Source organism: Saccopteryx bilineata, chromosome 4, assembly GCF_036850765.1.
Source record: "Saccopteryx bilineata isolate mSacBil1 chromosome 4, mSacBil1_pri_phased_curated, whole genome shotgun sequence".
NCBI classification, from domain to species: Eukaryota; Metazoa; Chordata; class Mammalia; order Chiroptera; family Emballonuridae; genus Saccopteryx; species Saccopteryx bilineata.
The window spans coordinates 232,152,602-232,170,433 of NC_089493.1; the positions used below are offsets into that span (position 1 = coordinate 232,152,602).

General features: G+C 37.2%; 1 long non-coding RNA gene across 1 annotated transcript in view; it reads left to right on the forward strand.

Annotated features, from left to right (window-relative positions):
* Positions 1-17,832, forward strand: part of LOC136336291 (uncharacterized) — a 71,947-nt gene that overhangs the window by 32,081 nt on the left and 22,034 nt on the right. Inside the window, exons 3-4 of the long non-coding RNA XR_010731406.1 lie at positions 9,109-9,209; positions 10,587-10,638. This is a non-coding gene — a long non-coding RNA (uncharacterized lncRNA). The remainder of the gene's footprint in view (positions 1-9,108; positions 9,210-10,586; positions 10,639-17,832) is intronic.

Below are 17,832 nucleotides of genomic sequence, written 5' to 3' on the forward strand. Positions count from 1 at the left end.
GGGTCCTCAAACATTTTACACAGGGGGCCAGTTCACTGTCCCTCAGACCGTTGGAGGGCTGGACTATAAAAAAAAAACTATAAACAAATCCCTATGCACACTGCACATATCTTATTTTAAAGTAAAAAACAAAACGGGAACAAATACAATATTTAAAATAAAGAATGAGTAAATTTAAATCAACAAACTGACCAATATTTCAATGGGAACTATGGGCTTGCTTTTGGCTAATGAGATGGTCAATGTGCTCCTTTCACTGACCACCAATGAAAGAGGTGCCCTTTCCGGAAGTGTGGTGGGGGCCGGATAAATGGCCTCAGGGGGCCGCATGTGGCCCGTGGGCCGTAGTTTGGGGACCCCTGCAGTAGAGGCTTGTTAAAATGAATTTAATGTACAGCTGAAAGAAAAAGATTCCTGATAATAGCATTTGAACACCTGGATCCTACTGTACTTAGAGAGGTTAGAGATTAGCTTCCTACGTACACAAACTGTGCGCAGGAGATTTGCATAGAGGGAGTGTATTGGGATCAACACTTCTGGAAGAGCAGTGAAGGAAGTGAAGGGAGGAGTTGGGCTGTGATGCATTCTCAAGAGAGACAATTCTACCCTTTCTGGTGACTGGCATGCTTTGCTAGATCCAACAGATGGCTCAGAAAGTTCTACTTTGTTTATTTTGGGTAAAAAGGTAAATACTAATTGAATTCTAGCATTTCCCTGGTCTTACTAATATCAGTTCTTGAAAGCTTCAACCCCATGCTGTGCAATGGAAACTTGTAAACAGTACTTTGCAGCCAGACCGGGCCGTGGCACAGTGGATAGAGTGTCGGACTGGGATGCAGAGGACCCAGGTTAGAGACCTTGAGGTCATCAGCTTGAGCGTGGGCTCATCTGGTTTGAGCAAGGCTCACCAGCTTGAGTCTAAGATCGCTGGCTCAAGCAAGGAGTCACTCAGTCTGCTGTAGCCCCCTGTCAAGGCACATATGAGAAAGCAATCAATGAACAGCTAAGGTGCCGCAATGAAGAATTGATGCTTCTTATCTCTCTCCCTTCCTGTCTGTCCCTCTCTCTGTCTCTGTCACAAAATAAATAAATAAAATTAAAATGCTTTAAAATAAAACAAACAAAAAAACTAAAACATTACATTGCAGTGTTGCCGTGCTCTCTTCTTAAGGGTGGGAGACTGTGGTCCAGTTAGACTTTTTTTCAAGGAGCATCTTGCTGCTAAACAGCAACTGGTCCTCTGTTGTCTTAAGTCTGCAGGTAGAGATGTGGTGGTGAGAATGATATCACGTGTGAGGGGCGACCTGAAATTTTAGATCTAGATCCATGTCCTGAAGTCGTGTGTGTCTTCTAGTTTTGGGGGATGTATTTTTTTTTACTTTTAAGCAAAAAGACTGGAGGAGAGAAACAATTTGATGACTGAAATTAAAAATGGAAAGGCACTAGTGTGTGACATATTTTGACAGCAAGGCACAAAAAAGATAAATACACCTTTCACATTTTCCCAATGTGGTAACTGTAAGTTGAGCTGGGAGAAGACATTAGTTGGTGGAATATGTTTAAAATGTAATACATTGTTAGCTGGGTAGTAAAAGCATTTTTCTATGTTAATCATTGTAGAGAAAACAAAATAATTATACTCTTGACTAGGAGTAGAACTGAGAATTGTGCCATTATAACCAGCTTCTAAAGAAATATGTAAGATATGTCTGTGATTATATTTGAGCCTAAAGAAGCTTACCATTGATAATGTATTGGAAACAACATGGTATTAGCGCATCTTAACACAAAAATCTATCATTAACAAAACTTTCCAGCCCAATTTCTTTGCTTCCCTTTGCAGCAAAAGTCCTCAAAAGAGTCTCCTGCATTCCAGCCCCAATCTCTCTCTTGTATCTCTCTTGCACTCACTCCTCTCAGGTTTTTGCCAATCCACATCCCACCAAAATTGCACTCCTCAAGGTCAACAATTCTCAGCCCTCATCTTACTTGACATATTCGTAGCATTTTACACATTCGGTAATTCCTTTTCCCTGAAAACTCTTTCTTCACTTAATCCCAGGACACCACACTCTCCTGGATATCTTTTTAAATTGCTACTGTATCTTCTCTCTCCCCTCTTTTTTGGTTTGTCTTATTTATCCTTACCTTTTAACATTTCTAGGCCTTGGATCTTGGGCCTAGCTGTTCTTTCTCTGTGCTTATTATGTTATCTCATCTGCCTCATGACTTAAATCTCATCCATATGTTGACAATGACTAAGTTTATATCTTTGCCCAGGACCTCTTTTATTATTCTAGAATCATATATCCAGTTAATTATTAGACAGTTACATTTAGATGTCTAATCAACATTTCAAGATAAATTCCTACTCTTTTCCTCCTTCAAATTTGCTTCACTCACAGTTTCCCCATATTGGTTAATGATAACTCCCATTTTCTAATTGCTCAGCCCAAAAACCTTGGAGTCATCTTTGACTCTTCCTTCTCTCACAACTTGTGTTCAATCTGTTAGAATAGACATAAACTCTACCTTCAAAATAAATTCAGAAGTTTGCCACTGCTCGTAATTTCCTTTGCTACTAACTGGGTCCAACCTCCTAACTTCCTTCATTGAGATTGTTTTAGTAGTTTTCTAACTGGTCTCTTATGTTTCATAGCTGCCGTACCCCCGTGTATTCTCAAATAATAGTGTGGATAGTCTTGTTAAAATGTGAACCATCATATCACTTTCAACTCAAACCCACCAAGGACCTTCTATTCTCTTCAGAGTGAAAGCAAAACACCTTACATTGTGTTCTGTATCAGTCAGCTCAGGCTCCTATAATAAGATATGATAGGCTAAGTGACTTAACAATAGACATTTGTTTGTCACAGTTCAGGAGGCTGTGAAGTCCAAGCTTAAGATGCCAGCACATTTAGTTGTTAATGAGGGCTCTCTTTCTAGCTTGTAGACCACTACTTTCTTGCTGTATGCTCACATGGTAGAGAGAAGCATCTCTGGTGACTTTTCCCCTTCTTATGAGAGCACTAATGCTGTTGTGGACTCTCCCTTTATGATCTCATCTAAACCTAATTCCCTCCCAAAGACTACACCTTCAAATACCACCACTTTGGGGGATAGAGCTCCAGCATGTGGGTTTTAGGGGATACACATATTTAGTCAGCTTTATAAAAATCTACTAGCGCCCTTTAGTGCATAGGGTTTCCCTACAATACTCTGCTGTAACCATGATCCTCTTCTTACTTTTACTTAAACCTATTGGGCACTAACCCACATCATGGCTTTTCAGTGGACTCTTCCTGAACTGCTCTTTTGCCATATACATTTATGGATTTAACCTTACAGCTTTTGCTCAGTGGTCACCTGTTCAAAGAAGCTTACTTTGAAGAAGTCGTTTACATTTATGACCCTTCTTCCAGCACTCCAAATGCCCTTTACTTTTGCTTTTTTTCACTGCACTTTTTATTTTGTAGTATATTTTATATGTGGTGCAAACAGTAATTTGTCTCATTGAGTACACAACTAGGCTATACCTCTGGCATTTGGTGGGGTGTATAACTTATTCTTTCTAATGAAATGTGTGTGGAAATGATATGTGTCACCTCCAGGCCAACGTGATTAAGAGCAGGTATTCTTTCCTTATGTTTTGTTTTCTTAATCTTCTGAATGGATGCAGATGAGGAAAAGAAATAGAAGGAAACTGACTTTCTGAATCACAGTGTGGAAAGATGTTCTTAGAATACCCAATTGGATAGGATGTGAGGAGGTAAAATTATATTGGGTCCCAAAGTTATGTCCAGCACCCATTCTAATTGGTTAGTACTGGTCCTATTTTAGAATGCTTTGAATATCACCCTGGGGGCATAAATGGGTCAGTGCATTCACATGAAACTGAGTGAGGTAAGTGATAGCTAGTAATGAAGGGGAATATCAACAAATAAAATGGTATGGGTAGCATAGATGTCATCAACAATTTCGATAGTTATCTTAGATGCATTAAATAAAGATTATATGCATTCAAGATCATTGATATTGATTATAATTTGGGCTAGTTTATGTGAAAGTTTATATCTTAACTTGCAAATTTGAAAAAATTCAAAGGTATTTTTATTCTTTTAATATTATGAATGCTCTTAAAAAAGCATTTTAACTTCAACATTTATTTTTGAAAACAAGTTAAAGTAAATCACTAATTAATATGTGCCTTATTTTCTACCCTTGGCAATTTTCACAGCTATGCCTTGTATGAAAGTCTGACCTGTATCCCACAACTCATCAAAGCTGAATCTTAGCCAGGAGCAACAGTGTCAATTAGGATGTGATAGGGGCAGGAGAAGAGAAGGCTGAACAGGTGAAGTAGTAGATCTTAGGGACAAACATGAAGCTGAGTTAAAGACAAAATAGAAATCTTAGTAAGGTAGACAGGACACGGAAAAAGGATTTTTGGAAGGGAATTAAGATCCTAATTTAGATGTGTGAGCTAAAGATATGGAGCTAATGATTATATTTGGGATTTAAGAAACCAAGAATGTGTTCAGGTAAAAAGAACAGTCTAGTTGTTACTATGAACAGTCGTCTGTTGGCTGACTTTATGATAAACTTTGGGACTATGAGTTTATGGTATGAAATTAGTTTCTGCATCTGATGTAAGACTGAATTTATAGTTGTAAAGTTAATGTTCCAAAACCTGAAAATTTGAGTGATACTAGGCAGGAAGGAAACAGGGATTTTCACTATTGCTATCGAGTAAGTATCCCCCAAATGCTTTGTTAATGAAAAAAGGGGTAAATCAGAAAGGTTTTAATTTAGGTATTTAAAAAAATGTTAACTAAAAACAATCTTAAGTTGTTTAGTGAGTTAAAATATATTTGATTATATCTTAGTAATAATATAAACATGGATTTTATTTTCATGATTTGAACTTGCTCTTAAGTATATATGGCCAAGTTTTTGGATATGAAATGTACATGTAAAGATATCTTGGGATACAAAGTAAGTAAATTATTTGTAATTAAAATCATCTAATTAATAGTAGCTTAAATATATATAATTAAACAAATTTTAAAAGGTCAGGATAATATTAATTTGGAACATTATATAAATTACTCTATTGTATTCAGAACTGCTAACACTTAGTGTGCATAAAAATAACCATGAATATCAATATTTTCAAAGTCCACAGGATGAGTAGGCAAAATGCGGAAAACTAGGATTTTAATACGCAATGCTATATACTTGCTTTCCTAGGTCAGGAAATTAGAGTTTGCTCCTCAGTGGAACAAATAGGAAAAGTCAGGATTATATACCTGCTCATTTTGTGTTGAAGTAGACCTTTGTTTCCAGATGAACAGCCTCTCTGGGTGGGATTCGGTTCTTAGCTGTGTGGTTCTGTATTAGCAGCAGCAGCAGGGGTTGATGGTCAAAATTATATTCACTCGCCTCTGCTTGGTTGTGTTCTCCTGGTGGTTACCTGGAGAGTTGTGTTAAGCTTACTCCCAGGAGATGCTGGGGCTGAAGTAACTGCCTTATTATCAAGTCTTTCCTTGTTATTGCCATATTGCTCTATCTCTCTGTCCACAGGCAAATGTGAGAGTTTTGATGAATTGCTTAGAGTTGGTGTGATTTTGCCCTTTTGTTAGAGTGAATCAAACAAATTTTCCCCCCTCAACTTTCTTAAGGAGATTACTTTCTGGTAATGATCTTGGTCAGTGCCATGTTAGGTCAACTCTGTGTGGCAGGATAATCTTTTGAGGTTTTTGTTTTTCCTCTCCCTGTATTTTCTCCTTTTTAAAATGCAGGTAAAATATTAGGTGCTTCCTTTGCTTAGAGAGGGTTTCTAGAACAGCAAATGTATAAAAATATTAGCTAAAAATATTTGATTATCTTTGGGACTTTACTAGACACTTTAGGTGGTAGTTCCTTTAATTCACATAGCACCCCTTTGTGATGGGTATTACCATGATTGCTGTGGTGCAGATAAGAACAGAGAGCTGCAGTGACTACTTAATAATCGTCTGATGCGGCTCTGGCCGGTTGGCTCAGCGGTAGAGCATCGGCCTGGCGTGCAGGGGACCCGGGTTCGATTCCCGGCCAGGGCACATAGGAGAAGCGCCCATTTGCTTCTCCACCCCCCCTCCTTCCTCCCCTCCTTCCTCTCTGTCTCTCTCTTCCCCTCCCGCAGCCAAGGCTCCATTGGAGCAAAGATGGCCCGGGCGCTGGGGATGGCTCCTTGGCCACTGCGCCAGGCACTAGAGTGGCTCTGGTCGCGGCAGAGCGACGCCCAGGAGGGGCAGAGCATCGCCCCCTGGTGGGCAGAGCATCTCCCCTGGTGGGCGTGCCGGGTGGATCCCGGTCGGGCGCATGCGGGAGTCTGTCTGTCTCTCCCCGTTTCCAGCTTCAGAAAAATACCAAAAAAAAAAAAATAATAATAATCGTCTGATGCAGAGCAGAACTGCCCCGTAGCACTTTCCAGTCTAGGGAGGATTTCCAAAGCTGAAGTCACCATGGAGGGTTAAAATCGGTGTCTTGGCAATAGAAGAGAAATGGAGTGTCTCTAAAAGCAAAATAATAAGACAGAGGAAGATTTTCTTGTGACTAAAGTGAAAGTCCCCAAACTGGAAGAAGAGAGATATCTGTGGTTCCCAGAAGCAGCAAGAACTTGTCTTCTGTTTCCTGATCCAAGATTAATATACAAAAGCAGGATCATCAAACTTGCGGGCCAGGTCCAGTTAACTGCCTTTTCTTCTTTTTTCTTTTTAACTTACCAGACTATGTTTTCGAATAGTTTCTGGTTTATAGCACTGTGGTGCATAAGGTAGAGGTTTCCCCCGTGCCCCCTACACCCGCACAGGCAGCAGTCCCCTCCGGTATCAACCCGCCCACGCCACAGAGTTAGGTTTGTTACAATCAAACAGCAGCTTATGGTGACGTAGCGTTACTGCCCAGGCTCTGTAGTTGACATTAGGGTTTACTCTTGGTGTTTGTTGTACATCCTGTGGATTCTGTCCAACGCATAATGACATGTATCCACCACTATAGTATTGTACAGTTCCCTAAAATCCTTTTGTGCTTTGCCTGCTCATCTCTCATGGCCCCACCCCAGCAGCCGCTGGTCTTGTTTCTGTCTCCATCATCTAGCCTTTTCCGTATCGTCGTATAGTTGGAATCATGTACTATAGATGGTGCCCTTTTAGACTGGCTTCTTTCACTTAGTAGTATGCCTTTAAGGTTCCTCCATGTCTTTTCATGGCTTGATAGCTCAGTTCTTTTTAACACTATATATTTTTCCATTGTCTGAATGTACCACAGTTTATTTATCCTTCACTACTGAAGAATATATTATTGCTTCTAAATTTTGGTGATTATGAATAAAGTTGCTGTAAACATCTGTATGCAGGTTACTGTGTAGACATAGGTTTTCAACTCCTTTGGGTAAATACTAAGGAGCATGATTGTTGGATTATAAGGCAGCAGTATGTTTAGTTTTATAAAACACTACCAATCTGTTCTCCAACGTGGCTGTATCAATATGCGTTCCCACCAGCAATGAATGGGAGTTTCTACTGCTGCACATCCTCTCCAGCATATGGTGATGTCAGTGTTATAAACATTGACCATTCTAATAGGCTGCCTGTTTTTGTAAATAAATTTTATTGGAATAAAACCATACCCACTTGTTTATATATTGTCTGTGTCCGCTTTTGCATTACAACAGCAGAGGTGAGTGTGACAGAGACTTTGGGGTCACCAAAGCCTAAAATATTTACTATCTGGGCCTTTACCAAACATGTTTGCTGACCCCTATGCTACAGGGTTGCTGTCACCATATTTACTTAAGGTCTGGCTATTTTATATCAAACTGATATTCAGAAAACATTTCCTGTTCCTTAAAACCCTATTATCTCAAGAGTTGTGGATTAAGCTATTTCTTGAACAGACTCCTAATGCTTAACATCACTTTTAAAATGCTTTATTTTGATTTCTAGACACATATATGCCACATATATTTATTTCCTAGAAGGTTTTTTTTTCTTTTTTACAAAATAAAGTTATTAAGTATGTGAATTCAATAAAGGTTTACTTTAAATATATATTTGGAAGTCAAACATTTTCTTTAGTATTTCTATTGTCCTTCTCTTCTTTTCTAACAAGCAATTATTCCCGTTTTCCCTCCTGACCCCAGTTTCACTGATTCACCCTCCCATGCAGCAATTTAAAATAGTGCCAAAGAAAGATGCTTGTCCCTGTCTCGGATCTGTCAAGCTGTTAACTAGTTTCTTCTCAGGTGTCTGCTAAAGATGAAGCAGGTTTTCAACAAATGTGTTTCAGGGACCATTTGGCTAGTTTTTCATCCTCATTTTCAGCTACAGAAGGGTTCTGACCAAGAGGAGGTAATAATTTTGTTCTTTGTGCTCTAAATATTACTGCCAAATTGACATCTTTATGCATATTAGTGACTTCACATTTATTTGGCACAGGCAACAGGGCCCACAGAATAATTTATGATCTAAATGCAGCTCGTAATAGCAGAATTGCTGCTGGTGCTTAGAAATTAATTCAGAAATCACTGTGTAGCATAATGACTTACCATTGTTTCTGAACCATGTTGTGGAACCTAAGCGTATTAATTAAGAATTATGGCATAAGGCCAAATAGAATCTTGTGAAGTTTCATATTGTAGCAAAATAACAGTTATCAAAGTATTTTGAATATAATAAACATTTTTATATTTTCAGATTAAACTGTGAGTGATACTATTTAATGTACTCTGAGGGCTTGAATCATACCAGCCCCACATTAATCTACCATATGGATAGTGTAATAGATGTATATGTCCTCTTTTATGAATTTTTAAATTAACAAGAGTAATTCAAGTTAGAAGCAACTGAATGGATTTAAAATTGAAATGAGATTTAAAGAGGAGGATTTTATAAATCAGGTCAAGAGTGGTGATTTTTAAAAACTGGACTGAGTTGAAAAAAATTGGTAAACAACTGAAGATAAATCAAAGTGAGTAAGTGAAGAGTCATGAGGTGTTTTATAAATCAGACCTGTCCTAGGTCCAGTGCATCCCTGGAGGCTGACCTCGAAATCTTTCTCCCTCAGCAGCTACCAGACAGTTCTTACTGACAGTGATGGTGATGACGACAATGAACAATTGACGGCCCTTTCCAGTTTATGATGTTCTTTCTCAAAACAAAGAACATGTGAGTCTCACAATGTCTCTATATGGTATCTTCATTTCCCAAACTCCTTTGTTTATAATTGTCTGTACATCTACCAGAGGTTTTTTTTTTTATCAGGGATGTATGTCTAAACCGCTGGAATTGTTATTCAGGAAGTAGGTCTGGGAATTGGCCCCGTTGCCTTTTCTAATCTTCCTGATTCTAGCATGTACCACCAGGATCAACTTGGATGCAACATTTTGTTATTTTGCATATATTAGTATTCAGGTTTGGTTTTCCCAGCTAGGCAACAGCTATTAAATAAAGTATAAGACTAATTAAAACAAAACATCTATAAAATAGGAGTCTTAAAGTTAAAACTTGACATTAATATGCTACAAAAAATTCTCATTTATCCAGAATTTAATTCAATTCAGTTAATTTGATGTCATTTAAAAGTATCATGTGTTAAGTGTTGCAAAAGCTTTCAAGTTGAGTAAAACATGGTTCTTGTCCTCAGAAAGCTGGCCATGTGAAAGGTGAGATAAAACAAAGAATATCATCACAGAAGGAAATTCTCAGGTTAACTGAGAATTGTTACAGTTATTATAGAAAGGCTATCAATGGCCAAAGGAAGCAGTGTTACATATCTGATACCCCACAAAACGCTGTGTGATTTACATTTCTTTGATGTCTATTAAAGAAATCTGAAGTTTCCCTCTCCTTCAATGTGTTAGAAATCAGGAAAGTTTGTCTTTTGTGGGAGAGAACCAGACATACTAAATATGAAAAAATAAAATGGTGTCCAAAGAAAGTGAAATAAAGGTAAGGCTTGAGGCAAGTTTAAATAGTCAATTGGGGGTTAGAAAACAAAAAAACAGATAATAGAAATGGGAGAAAAATGGACATTAATTCTGGATGTCAGAATCAAATGGCCTCGCCTAGCTTTTTGTGTGCTCCCAGAAAATGTAGGCATACAATGTTCTAGGTGCATATGAAGAGGCTGTGACAGATGTATGACTCAGAAATAACTACAAAAATATTGGGGATATATGGTTATTTGGATACATAATAAGTTATTTTTCTATATAGAAAAATAAATTCTTGAAGTGCAAACTGTACTATAGTGTCAAAATTCTCTTTCTTTCTTTCTTTCTTTCTTTCTTTCTTTCTCTTTTTTCTTTTTTTTTTTTAACTAGTTCAGAAGTGGTACTCTCCAGCTTCTCATCATACTGGATCACTAAGAACTACATGATGATATTGTCGTCTACTTCTAGCATCTAACAAAAGCTTGTTATCTGTCAGATCTGCTAAAACATAGATTTACTATCTGGCATTGTCCTTTCAGACTTTCACTTTATGAGGCTTATGTGTATTTTCAATTCTAACAGGAATCTGTTCTTGTTATTATCTTCCTAGATAAGTGGCTCCCTTTACTTTCTCTGATGGCCTTAGGTGGGCTGGGCCAAAGGTAAGTACCTCATTAACTGTGTTCTTTTGAGGTTAATGCAGTTTGTAAAGAAACATGGAACCATATCTTGCTGAAGAATGTTTAGATAAGCAGTATATGTTTTTGAAAGTGCTTAGCCTTTTCTTTTCTTTCCCTTCCCTTCCCTTCCCTTCCCTTCCCTTCCCTTCCCTTCCCTTTCCTTTCCTTCATTTTCTTTCCCTTTCTTTTCTTTTTAAGTGAGAGAAGGGGAGATAATGAGACAGACTCCCACATGTACCCCAACTGGGATCCACCCAGCAACCCCTGTCTGTGGTCAATACTCGAATCACCTAAGCTATTTTTAGTGCCTGATGCTGATGCTTGGACCAACAAGCTATCCTTAGCACCTGAGGCCAATGCTCAATTCAGTTGAGCCATGGAGGGGAAAAGGGGGGGGGGAGGGGGAGAGGGAAGGGTAGAGAAGCAGATAATCGCTTCTCCTGTGTGCCCTGACTGGGAATCAAACCTGGGATGTCCATATGCCAGGTGGATGCTCTACCCACTGAGCAAGCTGGCCATGGCAGCATTTTTATTATATGTAATGGGCATCAGGAGTCATCCTTTTGGTAATCAGTTAATGAGCATTTGTTATAGGTCAGGTAGTATTTTAGCTGTTAGTAGTGCAGTGATGTATTCCAAACTAAATAAGTTTATTAAACTAGTGACTATGTACTTGAAAAAGATAATAACAGCAAAATAAAACAAAACAAAATAAAAGGATAAAAAGTGCTGTGAGAACACAAAATGCAGTCAATATACAGATGATGTATCATAGGACTGTACACTTGAAACCTATATATGTAATCTTATTAACCAATGTCACCCTAGTACATTTAAATAAAAAATGATGTAAGTCAGATTTAGGTGATCACTAGGATAGACTGGCCAGGGAAAGCCTCTTTGAGGAGGTGACATTTAAGAACTGATGCCCTGGCCGGAGAGCTTGGTTGGTTAGAGCATCGTCAAGAAGCACAGGTATCACAAGTTTGATCCTCGGCCAGAGCACCTACAGAAGCAGCTCAAAGTTCCTGTCTCTCTCACTCTCTCACCCTTTCAAAATAAATAATTATTATTTTTGAATAATAATTAAAATAAGGTTGAATTATTTGTGAGAGAACTTGCCCGATTTATATACGCGTGTGTGTATATATATATATAATTTTTCACACACATACACACAATTTTTATTTATTTACTTACTTTAAAAAGCTGTATCACTTCAGTTTAACAGATGAAGAAACTGGAGTTCAAACCCCTTAAATGACTTGAGCATGTTTTTAGTGCAAAACGAGGGTTTGAACATAGCTGTTTCTGACTGCAAAGGATATCCTGCCATGCTGAATTTGAACATTTTGATATAAGGAAGAAAATTTATTTAATCTATTTTGACAGCAAGCAATTTCTAGACCATCAGAAATGCTTAGTCACATAAAATTGACTTCCAAAAACCAAAATTATTTTAAGTTATATGAGATTGTTTTATGTTATTCAAGTAGAATTGTCAAATAGTTATTGAAAATGTTTTATTAATCTTGTATAATTATTGTGAGATGTAAAGTAATGAATGTTTATGAGCACCCACAAAATTTCAGGTTGCACAGTGCAAAAATTTTATAATTGTTGTCTACTTTATCTTGCTCCCTTTTACAGACGGGAAACCTGAGTAACAGAGAATCCAAGTACCTTATGCAGGTGGGAGAGCAGGGCTCTTGTGGCCCCTGAGTGCAAACCTGCCGTATTACTTTCACTTCCAGCACTTCTGCAGTTTGAAAGTATTAATGTTTCTTTATAAATAAACAGAATAATTATGATCTTTTATTCTTTCATATGGGACTTCTTTTTACCTGTTTCTAAGTAGTGAGATCTAGCCAGGAAATGATAACATCTAGATTCTTCTTTTTTGTATGTAAACTTTGTTAAACTTTATATATTCCTTTTTATCTTTTTTCCAAGAGGTTTTGGAAGATTTTAGGTCATTAGGACCATTTACAGTTAACTGAAGTTTATTATGTGGAAGCCTTGAAGATTAAATGCCTTTGTTATTAATTATCATCCAACCTGCTGTTGTACTAGAGCAAGGTATTAGCAGTTGGGGAAATTGGAGCCACTGATTGTTTGACAAAGAAAAATTCCATGTACAAGGACTTTCAGTTCAGAGTGAACTTTACCCCTAATACTACTTCTAATTGACTTATAAGTAGGATGAGCTTTGCATTCATAATGCACCACAGTAACTCATATGGAGGGGATGATGGTAGCCTCAGTTTTGAAAACTTTGTGACATAAGTCATTGTGGTGATTTAAACCTTTAAATTATTCATTTCCATTTTTACTAATAGGCATGTTTTACTTTAATGAAAAACTTTCAGTCCCACCCTGGCTGGTTGGCTCAGTGGTAGAGCATCGGCCTGGCATGTGGAAGTTTCAGGTTCGATTCCTGGCCCGGGTACTCAGGAGAAGCATCCATCTGCATCTCCACCCCTCCCCCTCTTCTTTCTCTCTATCTCTTTCTTCCCCTCCCTCAGCCAAGGATCCATTGGGTTGGCCCAGGCACTGAGGATGGCTCCATGGCCTCTGCCTCAGGTGCTAGAATGGCTCCAGTTACAATGGAGTAATGCCCCAGATGGGCAGAGCATAACCCCCTGGTGGGCATGCTGGGTAGATCCCGTTTGGGCACATGTGGGAGTCTGTCTCTCTGCCTCCCTGCTTATCACTTCAGCAAAAATACAAAAACAAACAAACAAAAAAACTTTAAGTCCCCAGCAGACCTCAAAAGCATTGATTCACTAATCCTCATACTCAGTTCATGGCTTTAAATTGTGTCCATTATTACAACTTGTATTCTCAACAAGCGGATCACTGGTCACCAAGAAAGCTAGCCACTAAATGTGACTGGCTTAGTGTAACTCAAATAAGATCACTGGTCACCAAGAAAGCTAGCCACTAAATGTGACTTGGCTTAGTGTAACTCAAATAAGATCACTGGTCACCAAGAAAGCTAGCCACTAAATGTGACTTGGCTTAGTGTAACTCAAATAGTATGTAACATATTACCAGCATATCACTTTTATTTATTCATTATAGAGAGGAGAGAGAGAGAGAGAGAAGGGGAGAGAAGCTGGAAGCATCAACTCCCATATGTGCCTTGACCAGGCAAGCCCAGGGTTTCGAACCAGCAACCTCAGTGTTTCCAGGTTGACGCTTTATCCACTGCGCCACCACAGGTAGCATATCACTTTTAGATACAGGTAGCATGTAAAAAATTTTCCTATAAAGACCTGTGAGCTAAGAAATCAATGTTTTGTTGTTGTTGTTATGTGTGTGTGTGTTTTATGAGGAAATGTTTAGATACAGAAACAAAACCACAGAGATCAGCCCTGGTTTTATTTAAGTAAAATGAATGCCCAGTTATATAGATGGAATATTTTCAATTTATTGAAGAGGTAAATGAGAAACGGTGTTTCACTCTCAAGATGTAGCTTGCACATTTGATGGAAAATTACCGAGCAGACGCAGTCACATTTCAGAGTGAGAAAGTGAGAGCAGTTTCTCTCCATGGAATTTTTATTGTGAACAAACAGGCTAGCTTGTAACACTGGGGTGCTTGATTTCAAATTCAAGTTTGTTTGGGGCCTTTAACAAGGTGTGGAACTGTAATAGGATGTGGTGGTTTGAGATAAGGTAGTGTATAAGTCTGATCCTTGAAAGTCCATAACATTTTACTGAGAATTCTCTGCTCTGAATATTCTCAGATGTGGGGTCATTGCTATACATTCCAAATTGTTAAATAAACCAAATATAAAATAATTGCTAGTGTATGGGAACGTTTTCTGAGTGTCTCTGCGATGATATATTTTTGGCATGTTTAAATTGTTGACAATGAAAAGAAAAAACTATCACGTATATATTGATACCTATGATAATTTTGTGACAGTATAAACCATATTTAATTATTAGACTATAGTAGTTCTACTTGCATTTTTTCAGAAATGAGATAAGACCAATTATAATAAGACTCAAGGCTCCTGAGATTTTTTCCCCCACAGGTTAAGATTTTTGGGAAATCCTAATTTATCTGATTTAATCTCTGTGAGAAAATAATTTCCAGCTTACAACTCATTCTGATTCAAACTTTTTCTTGCTTTACAAAATTCTCTGTGTTTTACAATCTCTAATTACTGCCTTGCTGATATTAAATGAAGATCTGTAGTGATCACAGCATATGTCGTAGGCATGCTTACTTAGGGAGACTCTATTCCTTATTATATCACATTCTGATTTTAATGTACCTACTTGAATGCATCTCATTAAATTGATTTTTTGAGGTAAAATTTTAAGATAATTTTATTTTAAAACAGTTGTTTTTACTGCTCTTAAGATTTAAAATTTTAAATTTGTATATGCGTTGAATAGCAGTTGACATACTTTTGTGTGGACATTATTTAAATATTTATTTATTTATGGTTTTGGAGCCAATGATAAATAATTTGGGGGGGCCCTTCGAAAGCACAAATAGATCCTGGGTGTTTGTGTTTGCAATACCTACTATAAGAAATGCCCGTGATTGTACAAAGCTGGTCTAAACTATTGTAATTCTATACAGAGTTCTAAGACAGCCATTGCAAAGTTAGTTTATAGTTCTTACAGCAAAGTTGAAAATGTTTGCCTCCACTTTTGTAAGAAGTAATGTTGAAATGCTTGGGCTTCTTGAGACAAAATGCTGTCACCTGTAGGGTAGTGTAACTGACAGAATCAATGTTCTAAATCCCAGGTGAAACTGCTGCTTAATATGGAACAACTCTTACGCAGGTACCAGTTTTTCAGTCTAACAAATAAAATGATCATTGGGTAATCATACACACATATGTATGTATAACTTTTTCTTCCCCAGTAAGCTGTATTTTCATTATGTTTATTCATGTATAACCTTTTTAAGATGACTATATTATATATTTTGATAAAAAGGAGACAGAATCCCTTTTATTCCTCCCCCCCCACACACACACTATAAACCAGGTTCCACAGTAATGGTGATTTATAAAGTAGGGAAGTAACTTTACTTTATAAAATTTATAAAGCAGAGTTACAGCAAGTTAAAGCATATAATAATAATTACTTACCAAGTACTTTGTGTTGAATTTTGGCTAAGTTTGGCAGAATAAATCTTTATAAAACAACTTACTACAATTAAATTTATCTTTTTATTTATACTTTGGTTGCTCCACTACCGCTCACCATGAAAGCTGGAATGCCCACTAGTGGGTGGTAGGGACCAGGTTGACTACTACTGTTGTAGACACTGCAGATTAATAATAATAAGAAAGGTTGAACCTTGTGGATCAAAGAAGAGGCAGGAGATATAACCAGACTAAAGTTAAAATGAAAATAAATTCTTGAAAGCAAACAAAGGCATAAGAAAATGCAAAAAGCTTTCAAGATTAAATAGATTAAAGTTTTATCACAACCTTTCACAAATAAGACCTTAAAGAGATACCTGGGTGAATACCATGAGTTGCTGCAATGGTTCACTATAAGAATGCCATATTAATCATCTAATTGCCTCTTGCTTACAGTTTTTCCCTATGTAAAAACATCTCAGTTTGAGAACATTTTAATAAATTACCAATATGCAGGTCATCTCACTACAATGTATATTTGATGTCCAATTCAAATCATTGTCTCAGTCAGCTATAGGCACCATTTATTAATTAGTGTAAGAATATCTAAGTTGCCTGAAAGTTGTTGAGACCCCAGTGTAGAGCTCTGTGCCAATGTGGCTGAGTGTTGTGTTTAATATCTCTGTAAAACAGCTAGTTTTATTGTGGCATTCACTGAAGATTTTCTTTGTCTTCCCATTAATCTTTTACTTTATTTTTGCCAAGGACTTTTAGGTCACTTATGACCTGGTCACTCAGGGACTTTCCAGCTAGCAGTTGACCAGTATCTGTCCTTTGTTTTGTATTCTGGATGATCTGGTGGGTCATCAAGGTCAGTGCCCAACTGTATTAGAAACAATAGCTGTAAGTTAAATCATGGTAAGCTGTTAAAAGCCCATAAAATGAGTGAAAAACCATTTGATCACGTGCAGTGTTTAGAAAATACTCTGGCAGAAGTTTTGTTGTGTGAAAAATTACAAGTGCATGCACCACAACTAACCCTGGCCACTGACTCATTTTTTTATATTGATGCTGATTAGTTCTAATTTTCAATGATGCTAAATTTGATTTTTTAAAAACTAGGAGAATTGGGAAAGGGATAACAATAAAGATAGAACATAACATCTTAATCTAACTGCTAACATTTCTTTATAAGGTCACATAGCTCTTCTTGCTATGTGTTTCAAAAAGGAAGAATGTATTTTGCTGGTATTGTTTGACTATTTTTAGTAGAAAATATACCATGTGGGAAATTTATATTTATAATTTGAGAATATTATGGATAAGAAAAATATTGTATTCAAAGTTAGCATTTATAGAAATTATAATGAATCATTTAGTTGTTCCTGAGCTTAGAATGTGAACATGTTTCTAAGTAAAATTGTAGAGTTACTAATGTAAAAAATGAAGGAGAACAACTTATTTAGAAGTGATAAGGTTCACCCCTGGACAGATAGCTTGGTTGATTAGAGAATCGTCCCAAAGTGCAGAAGTGGCCAGTTTGATCCCTGGTCAGGGCACATACAGGAACAGATCCATGTCCCTGTCTTCTCTCTCTCTCCCTTTTTTCTCTCTAAAATCAATAAAATAAACATTAAAAACATTTTTAGGAATTAATGAAATTCAAGATAGCATAAATTCAAAGAAGACAGGCTTTTTAGGCATTTCATTATTTGTAAGAAATGACTAAGTATTTGAAAGCAACTAAAGTAAAAAAGTAAATCTAGAGGAGCTGTGAGTATTATGAGGCCCACAGTTATTTTTTTAATATGGAAATTGAGCCAGAAAATTGCTAGGTAATGCTCACTGCTAGTCTGTGGTGGAGCCATTGAACAGTTTCCAGACTATGGAACTAGTCCTGCTCTGAGACAAACTCAATGTAGACTTTGTGTGTGGGAGGAGAGGGAAGAGAGAGCTTGGATAAGATTGTGAATGACAACAGCGATACTAAATTCAGGATCAATTAGAAGTGACAGGGTTTGTGTTGATGAAATTCTGGATTATTTACAACAGTGTTTCT